Raw genomic sequence first — 14716 nt, forward strand, 5'->3', positions numbered from 1 at the left:
TATTATTTGTAAATTGTTGGCAAAACAATAATTTAAATCAGTTATGAATAATATCTGTAACACAACAAAATGTGGAGAATGTAATGACGTCTGATTACTTTCTGAAGACGCTATAAGCTAAATCTGATCTCATTCAAATTTTCTGTCAACCAAATGGGCTATTAATACATTGCTGCCTAGTTTACTTTGGCTATAGGGACAGGCGCATACTTTTCTAGACTGTACGCAGCTGCTGTTGTCAGTAGGCAAGCCTACAGTGGATATTACTTCTTTCAATGAAATACATGCTGTCAGATCTCTAAGGATTAGATGTAGATGTAACATTTACTTAAGACTGTTTGCTTCTCTCTGGAATGATTTGTTACCACACTTGCTAAATAAGTAGCCTTTTTGAAAAAAGGGAGAGGAAAGTTACAGAACTACTCATAGTTATAGAGCCTCTAACATAAGAATTGAGCTGTCTGATATTTCTCATGGGACCTGTTCTAAATCAGTAGAACAGTAGAAACACATGACAGAAGTGGCATACAACATCGTTATAACTTGTATTTTGAGGATATAAATAACCACTATCATGCATAACGATAATATATGTAAACCCAATTACTGTACTTTTCACAATAGTATGAACCTAATTTATTTTAATTTGTTTTCAATTAATATCTATTTAATTTTAGACTGCAAAACAGGAATATGGCAATATGCAGGGAGCTGACAAATCACACATTAGACAATGTTCATCAAAATCTATACGTTAATAAGGCTTATTCCATTAAAGTAGACTATCCCAGATGTCCCAGATGGCTGTTTTGCCTAAAAAAGGAACTGGAACGCTGTTTGCCTAAAATTAGAAGTACGAGAATGACGTTACGGACCATTCCGGCCCAAGCACTGCTTGAGAGGATTCATGAGACTCCGATGGTACTACTGAAATGCACTTGAGTGTGTACTTCAGGGATCAAAGCAAATTTTATATTTGTAGTACAGTCACCAGTGAACTTAGAGACATTGAGAACACATAGAGTTTTGTGTGTTGTGTCTGGCCAGCATGACATTTGATTTCTGTTCAAATACAAAATACAGAGAAATTGAGCCTGAGTAGATGAGGCAACCATGAGCCAAACTGTTCTAATAAACAACAGTTTGCCCCCCATGGAGTCCCTGGTCCTCCCAAATATGCTGCAAGTCATCTAAGACATCAACATCAATATTACTCAAATAGCACATGAACACAGTACTTTCTATAATCAGTGGAGGGGAAAGCCAATAGACCAGAGGTGGCAGAACAAAGCACTCAGGTAGGGAGGTATGACTTTAGCACTGTCTGACAGCAAGTTCACTGTTCCATAGATTATACGCCATGGTTTTGTAGTGGATGCGAGCCTCAGTGAGAAGCCAATGGAGCAGCAGGGTAACATGGAAAACTGGGGAAGGTTAAACACCAGCCAGGCTGCAGTTCTCTGGATATGTTGCAGGGGTTTGATTGCTCAACCAAGGAGCCCCACTAACAGTGTACTAACAGTGTACTAACAGTGTACTAACAGTGTTAGTCCAGACATGACATTGCAAGGGCCTGGATTTGTACCTGCAGTTATTATGTAAGATAAGGTCAATTTATTGTTTTTCCTTCTCAAAATTATAAAATAAATGTTTCTTTTAAAAATGTCATATAGAAAAGATAATTGAAAAAGAAAGATAGTTATAATGGATATCATTATGAGAAAGGATAAGAGCAAAAGGGAAATTAAGATAAAAAATAAAAGGCTAAATGGATGATACTCTCTAAGTCATAGACAATTTTTACTGTACTACTAGCATAAATGCAAGCACAAGTTGTTGTTTCAAATGTCCTCAAAGATCGTTCAGAGTGCTAAAGGTATTGAAGCCTTTTAATTGTCTCACCAGTTCTATCCGTTTGCATTGAGTTGTGGTGTCTTCACAGTGGCTTTATGCACTCCCTGTATTATCCCTCCACCCCAAACCACCCTGGACTTGCAAATACTATTCCGGTCTCGTTCAATAAGGGAAGAGGATGGGGAGACAAGTTGTGTTATTGTTTAAATTCTGTCTGCTAAACATTAGAGGCAAAATTCTACAGTGCCCTTTTAATTAACCTATATACTGAAATGTCCAAAGTTCACTGTGTGAGGTACAGCTGTACTCTTTGAATGATCAGTCCTGACCTTAACTCTATTGAAATGATGTGGAATTATTTAAAGCAAGCCTTTCATGCAAGACATCCCAAGAATATCAATGGACTGAAACAGTTCTTTAAGGAGGAAGTACCTTCTACCCGTTGTGCAGGTCTGGACAACAGAGAACATTTGAATGAGGCTATTGCTGCAAAACGAGATTTCACTAATTACACAAATCATGGTTCACATACATTCTCCAGCCTGTGCTGTTTTTAGAACAATGAGTTCAGTGACAACATATACGTATGTACATATTTTTGTGTTCTTTGTTCAATCACACTGTGTTTATTGGTATGACATCCAATAGATGAATATTAGATGTGTTTTGGGAGCCATTTCTACAGGTAGGCAGGTAATTATAAAGGGTTCATAAATGCATTCTTGCAGTGGTACATACTCCACCAGACACATCACATTAGATTTCTTTATTGTATCCAAAGCAAAAGAAGATTTAGTGTGCATGTTAGTTATTTACAGAGGATTTCTTTTTTATGAATAAAATTGTATCATGCTGCCTATATTGTATCTGTATTAATAGACACAACCTGTCCTTAATTATTTTTATCAGACATTCTGAAGAATTGTTGCATAATAGGTGGTCAGTCAGAGAATTTATTCATCAAGTGTTGATTTTTTATAATTTGTTTATATTATTATTATTTTATAGTAAATGTTTTATATGATGGAGTTGAAAAATCTAAACATATCTAACTAGGATAAGTAAAAAAGTTTGGAATCCCTACTTTAATGCTACACTCAAATACTCCACCACTAACAAAAACCTTTTTATGTTTACATTCATAATTATGTAGGCTATGTAGTTATACGTCCTTAAGGTTTGGGTCAAGACATGATATGATACCAAAAACTGTGAAGGAATTGAGACCCATCACTCGAACACTGATACTTGAACACCACATCAAGTTCCATATGATGACACTAGTGGCACTAGTGAATATCTTGTTAAACATACAAGTTACAGTTCCTTTTCACAAGAGGGCAGTAACAACCTAATGACTCGATGTAAGACCTAAGTATCTGATGACAAGTGATCACATGGATGGAATTCTATGATAATTCCGGCATCAACAACTTAATTTAGCAGGTTCCATGCAGTTGTCTACTTAAGGAAAGGGAAGGTCCTTAATGACATTGCCCACTTAAAAGGACTTTGGTCAACTTGTGTCCTCTATCCAACTATGTACATGGCTTCGTATGTCCCATGGAAGAATCCTATGTTGAGAAAGAAGGCTTATCTGTGTAGCTCTGCCTTTATACATGTATAACATCGGTTTCACCATGGGCAGTGCCATTGAGTCCACCTCCATGTTGAAGTACTCAATTTCAGTATTATTAAATGGCTAATCCCTCCTGATGACCGGATTGGAGCTGTGATCAGATGACCAACCAGCACATAAGGAAGGATCCGCCAATGACCAACCAGGCCATCAAGAGGGATCAACCAATGAGCAACCGTGTTATCAAGAGGTATCGTTCAAGAGAGTTGGTAGTTCCACCCAGCTGACTAGATTTAAAATGGTGGATGTACTCAAAACAAATGTAAGTGCCACTTCTCCATATGAGACATTGCCATTCACAAATCAGCTGCTCTTTTATTGAGTGCAATTTTATTTGGGGTATTACAGTATTACAGGTAGTACAGTTGCATGTTTGGCAGTGAAACTTTGTTATTAAGGGAAGATATGTAAGATTTTAAATGTACTACTAGCAGTGCCGCCTCTAGTCTGTTGTTATAGAACCTGCAGTTATTGTTTTGAGTGCCTGGTATATTCCCCATTTAAACTGGGAAAGATGTTATTAAAAATAGGGCACTTCATAAATGATTTGTTATTGTAGGGGTATTCCATCCAGGAGATTTCTTGTTGTATTTTTTGGTCCAAGTTTTAGGGCAGCGCCTCCTTTTTCCATCCTTGGTGTTGAGCTCTGCTTTTTAAATGCTTTTATTAAGTTTTTGTCAAACAAAAAACATACATTTATACAAAATATAATAATAAAGGGAAATACAAGAAATACAAGCAAATACATCTGGTTCCACATTTAATATATTATTGCAAGTCCAAGATGATACAGCTCTTTGGTTTGTGTTGTTTTTTTCCTTCGACAGAATTCAATAATAATTTGTTTAAAAATTGTTTAAGACATCCTGTTTTGCACAGTTTACAATCTATGTGCATGTAATTATCCAAAACATATTTATTTTCTCTGGTGACAGTCAAGCTTTGCCAACCCCCTTCACCTACTCTGCCAACTTTGCAAAAAGCCGGAAAGGGCCAGGGAATGCAAGAAGCCGGAAAGAGACATGGATTGCAAGCTTCCAGCACAGGTCCAGCACCACCAGGATCTAGCACGATCCTACAGTACTATTCAAAATAAATACAAATCTGACCCAAAAACATTTGGATAACGCTCGAGAGAGAACTACAATAAAAGCTGACGCTGAGATGCCCAGTTTGTCTTAGACAGGTTAGCAAGTTACTAAGGACTGTAGCAAGTAGGGTTGTGTGATGGTAATTCCATGTATCAACACTCTTAAAGGAGTAAGAAACAGAGACGAAATTCTCTGGGCACAATTAACAGTCTTTATTAATATTATTTGCAAATAAGAGAGACGCGTCAACCGCTTATCAACATAATCGTCTGAGGAGTCTCTGACTCAAAACATCATTTCAACAGTATATAAGGGAAGAAAAGGGGTGTGGTAAGATGCCCTGTCTCATGTCAATAAAACACATTCCCTTTGTTCTATCACACAAGTCAAATGCTATCCTCCCCCACTTTATCCTTCCTGCCATAATGTTTACTGTTGTGTTTACCAAAGCTTCACACAAAGGACAGCTCTCCTTCCTCCCATAAGTAACTTCTTCAATTCTAAGAGTTCCTACAGCATCTGGCATCAGACAATAGATGCCCCCTATGCAAATACCAGATCCCCCACATTCCTCTACCTATCTAAATAATGGGACTCAAGTCCTTTAATCAGTAAGAATGCATCAAGCTTCAGAAACTTCCCCAACATTTGCCACCTTCAATGTAGAAAAATAAAGGACACCTTGCCAGCGGCCCTAAGCCTGGGGGACACAAATGATGCGGGGTTCTGGGGGTCCTCCACAATGAGTGTCAGATGCTTCATTTCCTGCATTCTGGGGAATTTTTGTGCACCAATTTGTTCTTTTATGCATCATTTTGAAAGTCCTCTGCTACTGTGAACATGAATGTAATGGAAATAGAGTAAAGAAGAGTAAAGAACAGTTGCATCTATTATATTAAGTATTAAAACATCAGATCATAGACATGGGCAAGATGTTTGCTCTTTCAAAATAAACTAGCTGGTATATTTAGAAGAAGCAAGAACCCACCCCCTCCAGGAAGGATGATGTAGCCTAGTTTTGTCTGTTGCTGCTTCCATGCTCTGGAATGGTCTCCTATTCCACATTAAGTCCCGTTCCACCATTGACAATTTTTGATCAAATTTAAAGACCCACCTTTTTTCTCTTGCTTTTAGTTCAGTCTGGTAAGGCCACGACTCGCCCCTCCAAATGGGATATCCCTATTTGGAGCACTGGGTAGTGTGCCCGCCTGGGGAGCCGAAGATCGAAGGTCGTTGCCTTTTATGTATTATTCCTTTAATCATGCATACAGACCCAGCGGCAATTGGGCCATTGCTCCCCAAAAATAGTTTGGGTAAGATGCTTCCCAATACTGTACTTCACTAATTACTGTTGGAATAGAGGCTAGCTCTCTTGCCTTCATCTGCAAATGCGATCGAAGATGTGCTTTAAGTAATGTGCTCAGCTACAAAGAATGTGTAACTACTGCAGTTACTAAATCTTTCAAAATAGATTGACATCTGTGTATTTTGCTAGTATATAGCCTCAGCAAGCCATTCATGCAAAGATAATGCCCCGACTGTAAAGCACTTTGGGTCAACTCCTGTTGTTTTTAAAAGTGACTTGACGATCCACCATGTGGGATATTGGTTAGATTTCTCTCACACATACACACACACAGCTTGTGCATGTGGAGGGTCGTATCTTCTGCTTACAGAACTGTCAACTTCTGGGAGACATCTGGGAGAACTGCACTGCTAATGTTACCGTGCGTCTGAGTCTCCGTAACCAGGGCAACGATGACGTTGAGATGACGTTGAGTGACAGACAACTCACCTGTCATTCTGATTTAATACTTCTCCACAAGACACAAGAGTTTCTTGTGTCAAGAAACTCTTTTGGTTTTATTATTTCTCGTGTCAATCCAAGCTTGTGAAAACGTAAAGTAGGGTGTGCACGAAAATACGGGACAAATCACGTCCCATATTGATTCTGTATGGGACAGTGCATTTTATTTTTCAATATGGGACGATTCCGTATGTAACCGGACGGGTGGCAACCCTAGCAAGCAATAAGCTAATAACCTTAGCAGCCATTCCGATGAACAAAAGTTGGTCAGGGGCTTATTACTTTTTTGAAGAGGGGCTATATTATTTTTCGTTTAAATTACACTGAAGTGGCTTGGAAATACGATGACTTGCTAAAATAGTCAAATGTTGACTGGAATGCAACGTTGCCATGATCATTTCATCAAAAATAATAGCTAGCAGAGTCAGTAAAAAAATTGCTAGCAACACTAACATTAGCTAATACAAACGTTATTAGCTACCTAGTAAAATTTGTTAACTCAAATGCGGTAAACTAGGCTGTCTTCTAACATTGCTAAAATTAAAATCTATCTGGTGACATGAACATTATAACAAAATGTTAAGCTATTAATAAGCTGACTTATTTACAGATGGTGTCATGTTTTCAAGCCTGAGTAGCAAATTAATTTAGCTACTGTATTGAGTAATTTCTCAGATGGGCATTTGATTTTACAATTCCACTTCTAGATGACAAAGGGCTAAACTTATTAATGGCACCTTTAAACACCTTGTATGTTTATTTTATTGAATGACGGATTTTATTCTGTCTGCTGTGCGTTGTGAATGAACCCGCGGATTGGCTTTGGACTGTACAAACTAGACATAGTTGTTGCCTATTCCCAATCACTTAATGCAAATTGAGATCAGGAGAAAAGCGGCAAAAGCTGGTGGCCCGCTGGCTGTACACAGTGTTGCCAACTTAGCGACTTGGTCGCTAGATTTAGCGACTTTTCAGACTCCCTTAGCGACTTTTTGTGGTGTTATTGGAGACTTCTCTTAATCCATGACCATGATGATATCTCCCCTTGTGTGTCGCTCTAAATATTAGTTTTTTTGCTCAGGTGATTATTTCTTGTACATGGACAACATTTGTAAATACGCATGTATATTCTTTTCCCCAACGAGAGTTTTAAATGTTAAAAAAGAAAAAGAAAATAACATTCATGATGCTGATGGGAAATTATGCAAATTAGGCAATGATGTCATTTAGCGACTTTTAGGACAGCCAATAGCGACTTTCCTTACTGAGGAGTTGGCAACACTGGCTGTACGATATTATAGCCACCGCCGGCCCGCAAGCGATTGCTCACTGGGTTATTCCCTCATCAGGCTGATTACCACAACATGCCAAAACCAGAATAAAAAGGTAGAACTTACCCGAGTGGACTCTTCTCCCCCAGTTGCTAGCACTGCCAGAACTGAGCTGGGACTGAGCCCGCAACCACCTCGACATCGCCACAACACAAATGCATTTAAGATACTTGCCGACATGCACAACTATAAAAACAAATCTGAATCCACTGAATCTGACATGGTTGTTGGTAACATTGACTGAGGACTGTGTTCAATTACTTTGAGCATGACCACCCAGTACTGAAATATAACGTAAAATAAAAACCCCTTTTTGCAAAAATTGTAATGGGGTTGCTGTGGTGTTTGGTCATTAGTTAACTTAATACTTTAGTGTTTGATTTTGAGGCAACATTATTTTCTGTATATATCCACAATGTTGCACCTGCCTAGTGATTCTCTTATTCACCACAATGCAGATGACACAGCGTTGTATACAGCCGGACACACATTGAACTCTACTCTCCACCCTTCGATTTAGCTTCAATAATATACAGCATGCTTTCCTTGATCTCCGACTAATCCTCAGCTCCAGTAAAACAAAATGTGTGCTCTCAATCGAAAATGGCCTCTTCCTGTCTGCCCTGCAAACAATCACATTTTAGATGGATCTGACTTAGAATATGTTGGTACCTATAATTACCTCATATACAGTTGTGCTCATAAGTTTGCATACCCTGGCAGAAATTGTGAAATTTTGGCATTGATTTTGAAAATATGACCGCTCATGCAAAGAAAACTGTATTTTATTTAAGGATAGTGATCAATTGAAGCCATTTATTATCATATCGTTTTTTGGCTCCTTTTTAAATCATATTGATAACAGAAATCACGCAAATGGCCCTGATCAGAAGTTTACATACCCTTGAATGTTTGGCCTTGTTACAGACACACATGGTGACACACACAGGTGAACATGGCAATTAAAGGTGAATTTCCCACACCTGTGGCTTTTTAAATTGCAATTAGTATCTGTGTATCAATTGTCAGTGAGATTGTTAGATGCACTGAGCAGGCTAAATACTGAGCCATGGGGAGCAGAAAAGAACTGTCAAAAGACCTGTGTAACAAGGCAATGGAACTTGGAAAGATGGAAAAGGGTATACAAATATATCCAAAGCCTTGCAAGTGCCAGTCAGCACTGTTCAATCACTTATTAAGAAGTGGAACATTTGGGGATCTCTTGATACCAAGCCAAGGTCAGGCAGACCAAGAAAGATTTCAGCCAAAACTGCAAGAAGAATTGTTCGGGATACAAAGAAAACCCACAGGTAACCTCAGGAGAAATACAGGCTGCTCTGGAAAAAGACAGTGTGGTTGTTTCAAGGAGCACAATACAACGATACTTGAACAAAAATGAGCTGCATGGTCGTGTGGCCAGAAAGAACGCTTTCCTGCGCCAATGCCAAAAAAAAGCCATGTTATTGGGTATATTGTAATATACCCAACAACACCTTTGCCTAACAGCTTCTGGTACACTGTAAGACCAAAATAGAGCTTTATGTTCACAACCATAAGCGCTATGTTTGGAGAGGGGTCAACAAGGCTTATAGTGAACTGAATACCATCCCCACTGTGAAGCATGGTGGTAGCTCACTGATGTTTTGGGAGGGTGTGAGCTTTAAAGGCACAGGGAATCTTGTGAAAATGTATGGCAAGATGAATGCAGCATGTTATCAGAAAATACTAACAGACAATTTTCATTTTTCAGCATGAAAGCTGCGCATGGGATGCTCTTGGACTTCCCAGCACAACAATGACCCTAAGCACAAGGTCAAGTTGACCCTCGAGTGGTTACAGTAGAAAAAGGTGAAGGTTCTGGAGTGGCCATCACAGTCTCCTGACCTTAATATCATCAAGCCACTCTGGGGAGATCTCAAATGTGCGGTTCATGCAAGACAACCAAGGACTTTGCATGACCTGGAGGCATTTTGCCAAGACGAATGGGCAGCTATACCACCTGCAAGAATTTGAGCCCTCATAAACAACTATTACAAACGAATGCACGCTGTCATTGATGCTAAAGGGGGCAATACACACATAAAGAACTAAGGGTGTGCAGACTTTTGAACAGGGGTTTTCTTTGTTGGCATGTTTTGTTTTATGATCGTGCCATTCTGTTATGACTTACATAAGAAATAAAATGCATGTGTTTTGCCTGCTCACTCATGTTTTCTTTACAAATTGTACATATATGATCAATTCTCCAAGGGTATGCAAACTTTTGAGCACAACTGTAGTTCACTGTCTTTCCAGACCCATATTAATCATCTCCAATCCCAAATCATACACAGAACAATTTTCTAATTCTGCAATAAAGCAACCTTCTTCCATACTGCAAAACAAACTCTTGTGAAAATGACCATCTTGCCGGGCCTGGACTTAGGTGACATTTACAGGCTTGTTATCTGCTGCCAATGATTGGAATTAACAGCAAAAGACTCTCAAACTGGACACTGTCATCAGTGCTTACGCAATCAATCTCAAACTGTCTGAGCTTCTAACTGCAACTGCTAAGCACCTTGCCCACTTATTCATGTTATCTCATATAATGAACAACTTTGCACTCTTTAACTTTTCATTCAAGGCTTCCATCTCGAGATCAGCTCTAAAATACAGCGGTTAATTCTCTGTGGCTCTTAATTGTTCGGTTTGTAAAAACATGGGTAAATAAGGACAGTTGTAAACACCTTTTTAATCACAATTAGGCTTACATTGGATATACTGAATGCTTGGTTAAAGAGCTGTTGAGATTTGAGGAATCAAATGTCTGGCCAATGTCCAATCTAAAACTAACTTCAATGCAATCTGCGTACATAGCCCAGTTATGGTCGTTAGGAAACTGATCAAGCAGGAGTTATTACCTCTGTGTTAATGTGTAGTTTGTTACATCCAAATAACGAGTCTGGTTTTTACAATACGTGTAATCCACAATGTTGAGTAATCCACTTCTTGGTTACTTATCACCCTCCCACTTTACATTTTGTTGTTGCCGGCAGGATCTCCCTGACAATCTTAGAAATGTCTCTAGAACATGCAGAAGGGGCCATTCCAAATGTCACCAAAAATTTAGCTAGCTCTAGCCCCACTATTCAGGTAATTATGCCATGTTCATGGGTACTACTTGAGCTCCAAGGTTTGATGGGGAAAGGCAACAGTTCATGTACCCTAGTATATTTCTAAATGTGTTAGGGTTTTAATTTAGCCATAGTTGTTCTGACAAAAAGCAAGACATTTTGAACATTTTAGGCTACAGGAGTTTCTCAAGTTTCAAAGTTTAGTTGTCAAATGCACCGAACAACACAGCGTCATCCTGCACTATAAAATTATTGTGAAATGGCACCCGACAACTACGTAGTGAGAATTAAGGAAAATATATAAAGCAACAATATACATAACACTGTAAACTAACAGCAGTTAAAAAGAGTACTATAAACTAGCAGCAATATGGGTAGTAGTATTGAATATTATAGATAAGGCAAGTATGGCAGTAATATACATGTAACAATGTAAACTAGCAGCCATTTTAGAGAGAGTAGGTTGAGGAGTATGAGCAATATGGGTAGAGGTATTGAATATTATAGAGTGTGAGGAGGTGTTGGGCATTCATAATTGTTCTCCCATTTCTGTTGTGGTACTTCAAGGTCTGGCACACTTTAGAATCATGAGTGTGACACAGAAAGGCCATTTTCTTGTCTGCCGAAGTTATAACCCCCCCCCCCCCCCACGACAATTGATGCAAACCACGTCCATGGCACTTTTCCCCAATTATATTAAAAAAGACGTTGCTCACTTCAGAAACATTTGGGTACCTTATGTTGACCAATAGTATGTACAGTGAGGGGGGAAAGTATTTGATCCCCTGCTGATTTAGTACGTTTGCCCACTGACAAAGAAATGATCAGTCTATAATTTTAATGGTTGGTTTATTTGAACAGTGAGAGACAGAATGACAACAATAAAATCCAGAAAAACTTGATTTTGCATTTTAATGAGTGAAATAAGTATTTGATCCCCTCTTAATCAGAAATATTTCTGTCTCCCAGGTGTCTTTTATACAGGTAATGAGCTGAGATTAGGAGCACACTCTTAAAGGGAGTGCTCCTAATCTCAACTTGTTACCTGTATAAAAGACACCTGTCCACAGAAGCAATCAATCAATCAGATTCCAAACTCTCCATGGCCAAGACCAAAAAGCTGTCCAAGGATGTCAGGGACAAGATTGTAGAAGATTTTAAATGAAGCTAATTGAATGTGGGGTACAATTTCATCAAGGCCATTTTTTCTGCCTGCCTAAATTATACTACCCCCCTATATTGGGACTGCAAAGTCTGGCACACCTTAGAAACATTTGGGTACCTCCAAAGTGGTTATGATTTTGGCAGGGGGTTGGTTTTCGGCACAACACCAGGACCGAGCCCACAACCCCCTCGACATCATCACAACACAGACAATGAAAATGCACGAAAGATGATTGCCAACAACCAAAACTATAGAAAAGACCTCCCTGAAATGATTGTTGGTAATGTTGACTGAGGACTGTGTTCAATTGCTATGAATGTTTCCACCCTTGAAATCTTGAAACCTTTCAATAAGAGTGTAATATATCAGTATGCTGTTTTGCCAAGTTTTATTGAGGTTGTCGTGGTGGTTAGTTCACCGGTACCCTGTTTGACGGAGCAAGATAATCTGTGTAATCAGTTTACCTGTGGGTCAGTGTAATAATATTCTACCATTTCATTGTAAATTAAGAATCTCTATACATACCTTCCAACCCGGGTCCTACTTGTCCTATTGTGGTCCTCAGTAAACTGATCGAGCAGGGGTTATTGTCTCTCTGTCAATGTTTATTCTATTACATCCAAGCATAAACAGTTTTGTTGGTACAGTACATACCTGTCTCTGTTGTTGTTTGGTTGTGAGATCATAAACCTGTGTAGTCAAGGGGTGTTGAGTAATCCACTTTCTGGTTACTTATCACCCTCCACGTTGACACATGCACAGTACCCAAGGCCAGTCTGAAAGTAATTTTGATCAATGAAAAAAGAGCTACTGCATAATACTGTTGACATTAGTAAAAAGCCATGAAAAATTCTGAATACCTTGCATGTCCTCCAGAGCTTTAAATAGATCCGCTGTTGTCCACCTTCTGACTGGTGATAAGAAATCCAAACAGACAGGCTACATGACTGCAACAAAGCAGAGGGACTGTTTGGTTCAATCTGAGGAGGTTCAGGATCATCTGGTACACTTAGAGAACTGTCTTGAGAACTCTGCTTCCCCCAGAATGTAGAATGTATTCTACAATATCCCCTCTGGGACATTAACAGGGATGGATTCTGACCCTTGGCTTTTTTAATTTCAGTGTTAGTAAATTTCATTCATTCCATTGGAGGCAACAAATCTAAGAAAGCTGGGTTTTTATTTATTTGTATAATAGGCTATCGTTTGTGTACACCCACTGGGCATACATCATCTCATCATGGTTGATCAGTTGTTACATTTCAGTCATTTAACATGTAGTAACCTATATTCAGCAACTCAAAATGACAGACAAATGTTGGTAGAATTCCCAATGTTATCAATATGCTTTCAACTAACTTAAAGCACAACAACATTTCAATGGATCAGATTTTTTGCTTTAGTTGTCACCTAAATGGGTATCATTGCACTTGAACAATTTTAAAGCTCACTCTAGTTAAATGGGAATGCAAGATCAGATATTTTATTTTTAAACTTGAGTAATCTACATACAATCTATATACAATCATGTGTTACTGTGTTTTTATAAGAGCACAACTAACTGGACCTAACAAGATTCAGGTTGTTTAACATTCAGGCATCTAGTACATCTACCCAGAACTTCAATCATGAACGTGCAGATGTCCTATGATAACAAAAAAGTCAGTTACAGTAACTTCATAATATGGCAATGGATGAGTTAAGGTTGACTAAATACATAAAAATAATAATTAATTGTATTTAATGGACAACACAACAAACTGGAAAACATTTGAAAATGTAGACCAATATTCTGTTTGGATATCAATTTGTGCAAGCAACTGATTTAGTGCAGCTTTAATTCTAAGACAAAGAAAAGGATCGAAATCAAAATATAAATGCACTTTATATTCTGTTTTATTTAATTTAGACATATAGATTTATGGTGAGATGAGCATATGAATCGAACACATTATTAACTTGAAATTACATTTGAAATTAACAAACGCTTGAAACCCTAGGCCTATATGTATTGTCTATTCTTAGTTGAATCCTGGGTGGAATTATAACAAACCCTACTGATGACCTTGAAAATGCTGTTAAGAGCTAAATAGCATAATAGAGGGTGCATACTTAATTTTGGACACTAAACAGAACTGAGTTGTTAGGATTTCACTATATCAAGACTTTGTTTCAAGGTTTACAGGAAAACCGGTGTTTACTGGGAAAGTATCAAGTTAGAATATTGAAAAACTAATTGTATATATTGATGTGTTGTCATTTCACACCTTAAGCTACATTTGTAGGTTTTATTGAGTACTGTAGTTTACAAATATAAGGACATTTTTGTTTTAACAGTGATGATCATAAACACAATGATAAAACAGCCATATGGGCATAAAAAAATAAGGTGTAGAAAATACACAGAGTTCAAAGGTTGTCGACGTGGAATGCTTATCAACACAGCGTTGAAAACAGGTGAAGTTCACAACAAACATCTCCATAGCACTTGTGCCTCCCATTTTTATAAAAATGCAAGTCTAACGTTTGGTATTAATGAATATCAGTATCATCACAAAGTTTGCTATTGCTTAAATTATCTACAAAGTATTCAGAAATCCTCAAAATGTAAATAAACAAAGAAAAACGTCCTCACTGAGGAGCGTAATTAGATTTTTTTTTTTTATGTTACAAAGAGAAAGACTATATGGATGTTATGGACAAAATTAAAAAC

This window comes from Esox lucius, chromosome 11 (genome assembly GCF_011004845.1).
Source record: "Esox lucius isolate fEsoLuc1 chromosome 11, fEsoLuc1.pri, whole genome shotgun sequence".
NCBI classification, from domain to species: domain Eukaryota; kingdom Metazoa; phylum Chordata; class Actinopteri; order Esociformes; family Esocidae; genus Esox; species Esox lucius.